Here is a 9,850-nt window from a genome sequence, read left to right on the forward strand (position 1 = left end):
TATAGGGAATGGAAGCTACAATGGGAACATGCATCAAGGATGGGACAATCAAAGGTGGGAGGAGCCTCAAGCTTATGATAAACCATTTTGGCAACAACCTCCACCAACGTACTATGAGCAAGAGCCATTCCGTGGTGCATATGAAGACAATACCTATGGTAGACCTCCTTGTGGTTACCAACAAGCCCCATGTTACCAAACTTTTCCATATGACCCTAACCCATATCCCCCATACCAAGAGCCTTATGAGCCCTATGAACCATACTTAGAACCACCCCCATTCCAACACAATTACTCCCAAGAACCACCACCTCAATATACACCACCTCCATATCCCTGTCATGATAAACCATCTCCATTTTATGAACCACCTTCCTATCATGAACCCTTCCTTCCATACAGTGAACCCTCATATCCACCCCTACCTCCAATGGATGACATCCTGCGTGATCTTCTTCAAGGGCAATAGGAGATGAAAAGGAATGCACTAAATCTCACGGCCCCCTTGGATGAGGTAGTAAATCGATTAGCCTCCCAACGTTTGAACACTCAAGGAACTCCCATGCCTACATATGGAGAATCTAATGAAAAACGTAGCATGAAGGAGAAGCTAGAAATTCCGGTGGAAAGTGAGGAATGCAACTTTGTGTTAGAACAATTGGAAGAAGCTATGCTTGTCAAAGAAGAGGAAGAAGTGGTTGAAGACTTAGGAGATGCTGAACCCCCATGGGAATCTAGAGTGGTAGAGTATCCCTCCGAGAAGCTTGACATTGATGTCGATGAGGATAGTGCACAACCTCCAAGGCATGTACTTCATGAAGAATTGGATGGAATAGAACAAGAAACAAATCCCTTTGGTGATGAAGATCCCACATCACATCCTCCTAGTGATGAACTTGCATCCACAAGTGAACCCCTTGAGTTTGAAGGACCTTCTCCGAGTGAATATGAAAGTGATGTTGAGGTAGACTTTTCTCAATCTCCAACTTATGACTTGAGTGACGGAGAAGAATTAGAAGAACGTGATAGGGGAGCGGTTGAAGTTGAAGAGGCTTGCAAAGAGATGGAAGAATTCAAAGAAGAGCACAAGGGAGTGGAGCTTGCAAAGACATTAGAAACACCTCTCCCAAAGCCATTACCATCCAATACAACATTCAAGTGGGTAAAACTCTTATCCTTAACCTTTACTTTCCCACTTGAAAATGGGTTATTTGAGATGGATGGTCAACTTAGATCTCTTTATGGCATTAAGAGTAAGAGGGAGATGGTCAGTGGTAGGAGTTGTCAAGCAAGGTTCAATATGATTGCATTCTCCAAATTGAAGTACAAGGATTGGTGTAGAGCTCAAATGAATGGGTCTAAAAGGTTGTTTGGATGTCTCTGTGCAAATTTAGATTGCTTGCCACCTGGTTGGAACAATAATGATCAACAAGAAGACGGGTGCAAAAGTAAGGTTTGGGACCCCGGAATTCATTCTAGCAACCAACACTCTTGGGGCCTTGTCACTTGCTTTAACTTGTTTAAAGGCTTTATGTACCTAGTTTGGGACCCCAGAAGCTATTGGAATTGCAAACATTGGTGGGGATTCTTGGATGAGTTCAAGCACAAGCCACCATGACAAGGAGCTCACCAAATGTCCAACTTAAGGATAATAACTAAAAGTGCTAGGTGGGAGACAACTCATAACGGTATGATCGTCCCTTTTTATTCTGAATTTTATTTTATTTTATTTTTATCAGTGTTAATTCATAAATTTTGCATCATCACCTGCATTCTGCACATAAAAAAAAAACAAAAAAGGGGCATTCGACACGCAAGCGTCTAGGACGTGTACGTGTCATAGGTGAATGCAAAATATATTGGATTGAATAGAGAGTTGCACAGAAGTTGAGCAGGAAGCGTGCTTTGTGCACCGTCAAGCCCACAGGTACGCATACCTTACATGTGCACGTCACTTGAAGCTCTGGAGACCAACACGTATGTGTCTAGGATGCGCCCGCGTGGATAAGGAAATCGGTGTAAATCCATGTTTGAACAGAGAGTTGTGCGGGTCCAGGGCTGGTTTCGCGCGACTGGCACGACCAGGGGCACGCGTACGCGTACCAGATGCTTATGCGTCACCTTCATTTTTGCGCAACTCACGCGTACGCGTTGGGCACGCGTGCACGTCGCTTGCGCCACATCACTCAACCAGCACGCCGTCCAGTTTCAATTATTCCCTCCTCCTAAATCCTAATTCTCTCTCAATCCTAATTCTTTCTTCTCCTCCCCTCTCACCCTTATTCCCTTTCTTTTCTTCTATTTGTTGCATTTGCATACTCGCATTCATGGCATTTTAACTTTATTATTTCTTCTCCTTTTCTTTTCTATATTTGTTATTTTCACATTGGTGTTAAAATTTTCGTACTCAACTGTTGCATATCTCTTGCATTAATTTGGGTGCTTCTTGACTTGTTTAGTTGACATGCCCAGTGCTTCTATTATTTTCTCACTTACATGTTGTAGCTACCATGTAGTTGAGATTCTCATTATTTGGCATCAACCCACCCATATTCTATTTGTTTTCTTATCTTCGTTTCTGGGTTACTTTTCTTCCTTTTTCTCTTCTTTCAGGATGGCCACCGAGAAGGAAAAGAGAAAGCTTCTAAATAGGGCAACTGACAAGTCCATCTGCACAGCCTTTTGTGAAAAGTATTAGTTATAGCAACCCGTCCACTTGCACATCTCAGCATGCACCGAGGACGGTGCAATCTTTAAATGTGGGGAGGTCGATACCGATCTCCGTGGGTTAGTTATCTTCCTGTCTCAACACCAATGTTTAAATTTCCTTTGTTAAATTAGTTGTTGCATTTGCATGTTTGATTGCATGTTTGTTTGATTTCATGCATATTCTACTACTGCTTGGTTGAAGTGATGAACTCTTTTCTAAGAAATTATTTTATAGCATTTCACTAACTTGAATTAAAACTTTTGTTAAACTTGTTTGAAGAAAAATTATTTTGGAACATGGTTTAGATCTTGAACACACAAAACCCGTGAGATTTTGAGCCTATTTGATTGGTTGCATTTTATCAACCAATACTTTATTTTGATGTGTGTTGTTCTCTCTAAAATTGTGATCTATATCTTGCTTGATTCTATATTTTCATGGTTTAATGTATGCATACACTTATATGATTGAGGCCTTGTTTCACTATAGCTCACACATCCATATGGCCTTACCCTATCATTACCCTTGCAACCCCATATTGAGCCTATTTACTCCTTTTATTCTTTATTATAGCACATTATTAAATCTAGGCGTAAAACAATAATTGTCCCTAATCTAAATCCTTGATTAGCTTAGACTAGTGAGGTGCACATGAATTAAGTGTGGGGAAATTGAATTGGGGGAATACATGTTTAGGAGATTGGGTACTTTATATGCTTATATGAAAATGTGAAAACAATTTGAGCACTTGTTCATGCAACATAAATCATATGAATTAATTCACTGAAAAGAAAAAAAAATAATAATGAGAAATAAAAAAAGAGCAAATAAATAAAAAGGGGACAAAATGCCCCAATGCAAATAAGTGAACTAATGCACATGACTTGTACTTATAAGATATCAAGGTGCATGAATTTGTGGAAAAATAGTTAATGGATGGCTAGGTTTTGCATTGTAATGTCCTGGAATGTCTTAAGTTAGGTGAGAAGTTTAGGTTGATCAAGGATTTGGATTTTAGCCCACTTAACCAAATACATTCCTACCTTGGCCCTAACCCCATTACAACCCTTGAAAAGACCTCTTGATATGTGTATTGGTGCATTAAATTGTGTTGATTGGTAGAAGAAAAGCAAGGCTTAGAGAGCAAGATTAGTAGAGAACCGAGAGACTCGACCCTCAGACACTAGAGTGATTAGAGTGTATACACTTCCAGTGAGGGTTCGACACTCGACTCTATGTTCCCAGCTTTCATGAGTTTTCTTCTTGCAAGTTTACTTGTATCTTGTTACGTGATTTGAATTAGTAGAATTTATTTATGTTTGTCTTGGAGAATTTGTTTACTTTTAACCAAGTAGGCAGAAACATTTTAGCATATAGTTACATTCATATAGATAGGTTGCATTTCATACATTCTACCATTTTGCCTATACTCTTTATAGCTTCTCTTGAACTTAGCATGAGGACATGAGATTGATAAACCGCTATTTTACGGTTTATCTTGTGCTTAATTCAGTAGATTTTACCCATTATTCTCACACTTATTCATTGAATTCGCATGTTTTACATTTGCCTTCCTAATTTTGTGCTGTGATTGAAAACATGCTTCTTTGGCCTTAAATTTGTTATCTTTATTCCTCTCTTATTTTCATTTGATGTTGTGATGTGTGTTAAGTGTTCTCATAGATTACAGGGCAGGAATGGCTTGGATGATGGAAAAAAAGCATGTAAAAGAGGAAGGAATACAAGAAATTGAAGGAATTGCAAAGCTGTCATGCCTGACCTCTTCGTATTAAATTGATCATAACTTGAGATATAGATATCTGAATGAGACGGTTTTAGTTGCGTTGGAAAGCTAACATCCGGGGCTTCGAAATGATATAAAATTTGTCATAGTTGCCTTGCTGTTAGGTGACGCTTACGCGTGCATGACGTGTACGCGTGGATAGTGCGACAGACAAGTGACGCATACGCGTGGGTGACGTGTACGCGTGACAGAGCCACATGCTGTACGTATCAGAAATCGCTGGAGGCAATTTCTAGGCTATTTTTGGCCCAGTTTCAAGCCCGAAAATATAAATTAGAGGCTACAGAGTAGAGCAGAATGGGAGGCATTCAATCATTCAATCATTATTCACTTTTCATAATATTAGGTTTTAGATGTAGTTTCTAGAGAGAGAGGCTCTCTCCTCTCTCTATGTTTTAGGATTTATCATAGTTTTAGATTTATTTCTTCTCAAATCCAGGTTCAATATTCCTTTAATTTAGTTTACTTATTCTTTTATTTATTATATTACTTTAGTTTATCTTTTGGTCTTGTTAATTTCCCTTTTTCCACCATTTTTACGTTTGTGATCTCTTGTTACGTTTGGTTTCATATTAATGCAATTTATGCTTTCTATGGTAATTGTTGCTTTCTTTAATTTGTGTTATTGATGCTTGCAATTGGTTGTCTATATTTAATATTCTCTTATTAATTTTCTATGTTTTTATTTTGCGCCTTCCAAGTGTTTGAGAAAATGCTTGGTTGGATGCTAGAGTAGATTTTTATCCTCTTGGCCTTGGTTGAGTAATTGGTGATACTTGAGTTATCAAACTCCTTTGTTGATTGATAATTGAAAATTGCTAGTTGATTTGGATTCCACTAAAGCTAGTATTTCCTTAGGAGTTGACTTGGACTTGAGGAATCAAATTGATTCATCCACTTGACTTTCCTTCATAATTAGAGGGTTAACTAAGTGGGAGCAATGGATAATTGATGTCACAATTGAGGAAGATAACGAGGATAGGACTTCTAGTTCTCATACCTTGTCAAGAGCCTTTATAGTTGTTATTTTATCTCCTTTGCAATTTTCTTTTCTTGTCTCTTAATCCAAAACCCAAAAAGATACAATCTTATAACCAATAATAAGAACACTTCCCTGTGATTCCTTGAGAGACAACCCAAGGTTTGAATACTTCGGTTTAGTTTTATTAGGTTTGATACTTGTAACAACCAAATTTTTGTATGAAAGGATTTTATTTGGTTTAGAAATTATACTTGCAACGAGAATTTATTTGTGAAATTCTAAACCGTCAAAAATCCGATGATCAGTTTCCCAATTAGGGTCCCTGTTTCCCATCCTTTTTTTCTAACTTCAAAATCTATCCTATTTATACACTTTCCAGATCAATCTTCAAGTGTTTGGATGTAGGCTTTGGCCCTAGTTTGAAGTAGTTATGAGTGACTCTTTGTGACGTTGACAAGAACATTAGCTCACTAACGTTCACAAAGCTTGCCTGGGTGCCATTTGGAATGAGAGTTGGTGCTAGCGTTAGTCACCAACGTTAGTGCACAAACGGTGGCCAATGTTCCCTTTGAAATCCTGTAGGAATGTTGCCACTGGTGTTTGTTCACCAACTTTGGTGCGCCAACGTTTCTCCTTGTGCGTACGCATCATGCCTTATGCGTGCGCACACTTGCAAATTTTCTCTTTGTGCGTACGCACAATGCCTGATGCGTAGGCACACTAACAATTTTTCCAGCTCCAACTTGACGATTTATCGAAGGCGTTGGTATGCCAACTTTAGGTAACGTTGGCACACCAACGATGGTGAGCCAACTTTGACCACCAACGTTGCTCCCTTTCCTTGTCAAAGTTTGTTAGCAACGTTGGTGAGCCAACTTTGGCCACCAACATTGCTTGCTCCTTCCTTGGCAACGTTGATAGCAACGTTGGTGAGCCAACTTTGGCTACCAACATTGCTTGCATTCCTCTTGACAACGTTTATAGGCAACGTTGGTAAGCCAACTTTGGCCACCAACGTTGCCTGCTGCTTCTTTGGCAACGTTTATAGCAATGTTAGTGAGCCAACTTTGGTCACCAATGTTGCCTTCTCTGCTTCTTCCTTACCATTCTCTTGCTTCTCCTCACCTATCATTAACTAAACAAATGCATCAAAACCTTTCCATAATCACAAGATATTGCACCATTCATAGCATTAAACAATTTTTGCATAAATCTCATGAGAATGCACATAATTAACTATGTTTGATTGAATCAAGGCATGCATACAATTCTCATCCAAATGCTTACTTATTGCCTAAGAAAGTACATGAAACCAAGTCAAAACAAATGAAAAAGGCTTATGAAACTAGCCTAAGATGCCTAGGCATCAGTAGTTCCCATGCAAGCTTGTCATCTACTCCTAAGGCGTCCATGACAGTATGATAGAAGGGTGGTCCATGATAGTTTCACAAATCGATATTCCTTTACTTACCTTGGGAAGAAGATTACCCTTACACCTTTATTCCCTAAAAAAGTGTACTTGGAGCAATTGAGGGTGCGCGAATCCATAAAAGAGTCTTTAAGATATGAGAAATTGAAAAACAAGAGAGTAAAGAGAAGGCTCTAAGAGAAAAAAAGAGTGAGAAAAAGAGTCAGGCTCTAAGTGAAAAAGAGAGTTGTAAGAGTGAAAAATCTATGGGTCTCATAGAGAGTGAGAGTGCTCACAAGATGTATTTTTATGCAGAAGAGAGGGAACTGAAGCGTGCTAGTTTAGGAAAAAAAATATTAGTGTTAGTGAGATTTAAAGAGACTTTACTATCTACCATTGACACTAACCATTAACTGCCTAGTGCTTTTATTTCACTTTTTGCAGGAATTCAGGGATGTCTTCCTGGAGGAAATGCCTCCAGGTTTACCTCCATTATGCAGCATTGAGCATCAGATTGACTTTGCCCTTGATTCAAGAATTCCAAACCGACCAGCTTACCGGACGAATCCTGAGGAAACAAAAGAACTACAATAGCAAGTTGAGGACCTTTTGGCTAAGGGTTTTGTGAGAGATAGTATGAGTCATTGTGCTGTTCCGGTATTGTTGGTGCCCAAGAAGGATGGCTCATGGAGGATGTGTGTTGACTGCAGAGTTGTAAACAAGATTACGGTAAAGTATCGCCATCCTATTCCTAGACTTGATAATATGCTTGATGAATTGCATGGTTTTGTTATTTTTACTAAAATAGATTTAAAGAGTGGTTATCATCAAATACGAATAAAATTTGGGGATAAATGAAAAACAGCTTTCAAAACTAAATATCATATGTATGAGTGGTTAGTTATGCCATTTGGATTAACTAATGCACCTAGTACATTTATGAGATTAATGAATAATGTTTTGAGAGAATTTTTAGGCAAATTTGTAGTTGCTTATTTTGATGATATCTTTATCTACAGTAAATGTCTTGATAATCATATTTTGCATGTTCAGTCTATTTTTGAGGTACTTAGAAAGAAAAAAATATATGCTAATCTCCAAAAGTGCTCGTTCTGCCTAAGTAAAGTCGTGTTTTTAGGTTTTGTGATAAGTTCTGAGGGGATTAAGGTAGATGACGAGAAGGTGAAGGCTATTAGAGAATGGTCCACACCTCAGAATGTCTCTGATGTTAGAGATTTTCATGGTCTTGCAGGTTTTTATAGGAGGTTTGTTAAAGATTTTTCCACTATTGCTGCACCTTTAACTGAAATCATCAAGAAAATGAGATCTAGAACAAGAACTTGCTTTTAAAACCTTGAAAGATTTATTATTTTTTGCCCCCATTCTTATTTTACCAAATTTTTCTAAAACTTTTGAAATCGAATATGATGCTTTTGGGATTGGTATAGGTGTTGTTTTGATGCAGGAAAAGCGAGCAATTGCCTATTTCAGTGAGAAGTTGAATGGAGCTCGTCTCAACTACTCAACTTATGATAAGGAACTTTATGCCTTAGTGCGAGCTTTGGAAGTGTGGCAGTATTACTTGCTACCTAAGGAATTTGTAATGCACACTGACCATGAATCCCTCAAACACTTGAAGGGCCAAAGAAAGCTAAACAAGAGACATGCAAAATGGATTGAATTTCTTGAATCCTTTCTATACGTAATCGCCTATAAGTAAGGTAAAGAGAATGTGGTTGCTGATGCATTATCTAGGAAGTATTCCTTAGTTACCACCCTTACTTCTAAACTGTTAGGTTTTAAGTGTATGAAGAAATTGTATGCAACTGATTCTGATTTTACCTTTATCTATGCTGCATGTGAATATGGTGCACATAACAAATTCTATAAGCATGATGATTTTCTTTTTAGGGATAATAGGATTTGTGTGCCTACTTTTTCTGTTAGGGAGCTACTTGTTCTAGAATCACATAGTGAAAATTTAATGGGTCATTTTGGTGTGCATAAGACTTTGGATGTTTTATCTGAGCATTTGTATTGGTCTCACTTTGTTCTTGGTTTGCCTAGAACTAGGAGAGCTTGAGATAGCATTTTTGTTGTGGTAGATAGATTCAGTAAAATGGCTCATTTTATTGCTTGCCATAAGACTGATGATACCACAAATATTACTGACCTATTCTTTAGAGAAGTTGTGCGCTTACATGGTGTTTCCTAAACTATTATTTCTGATCGTGATGTCGAATTCTTAAGTCACTTTTGGAAAGTTTTGTGGAGTAAGTTGGGAACAAAATTGTTATACTTAACTATATGTCACCCTCATATTGATGGTCAAACTAAAGTAGTAAATAGAACATTGGGCACCTTATTGCGTGCTGTTGTTGGTAAGAATTTGAAAATCTGGGAAGATTGTTTACCTTTTATTGATTTTGCTTATAATAGGAACAATCCATTTTTCCACTGATTTTTTGCCTTTTGAATTTGTCTATGGTTTTAATCCTTTAATTGTCTTGCATTTAATGCCTTTATCTTTGGGTGATCTTGTTAGCTTAGATAAAGCAAGCAAGGATGAGAAGGTTAAAGCAATACATGCAAAGTCTTCAAACCAGGAGATTGAATTTGGGTACATTTGAGGAAGGAGAGATTTTCTACTCAAAGAAAGTCTAAACTTGATGCTAGAGGGGATGGCCCGTTTCAAGTGCTTGAGAAGATCAATGATAACACCTACAAGATTAACCTGCTACCAGGTGAGTATAATGTCTCTGCTACTTTCAATGTTTTTTATCTCTCTCTCTTTTTGATATGGACACAGATTCGGAGACGAATCTTTTTGAGTAAGGAGAGAATGATACATGCTTAGAAAGACAACTTGGGCATTCTAAGGTAAAAGGATAGAATGAAAATTTCACATTTCCAGAGGGTCCCATCACTAGAGTACGTGCAAAGAAG

The 9,850-nt window shown here is 38.0% G+C and overlaps 1 pseudogene; it reads left to right on the forward strand.

Moving 5' to 3' along the window:
• The first annotated feature begins 562 nt into the window (after nt 1–562).
• On the forward strand, nt 563–8,987 carry LOC130966573 (uncharacterized; annotated as a pseudogene).
• Nucleotides 8,988–9,850: the final 863 nt, after the last annotated feature.

This window comes from Arachis stenosperma, chromosome 3, assembly GCF_014773155.1.
Source record: "Arachis stenosperma cultivar V10309 chromosome 3, arast.V10309.gnm1.PFL2, whole genome shotgun sequence".
In the NCBI taxonomy this organism is placed as follows: domain Eukaryota; kingdom Viridiplantae; phylum Streptophyta; class Magnoliopsida; order Fabales; family Fabaceae; genus Arachis; species Arachis stenosperma.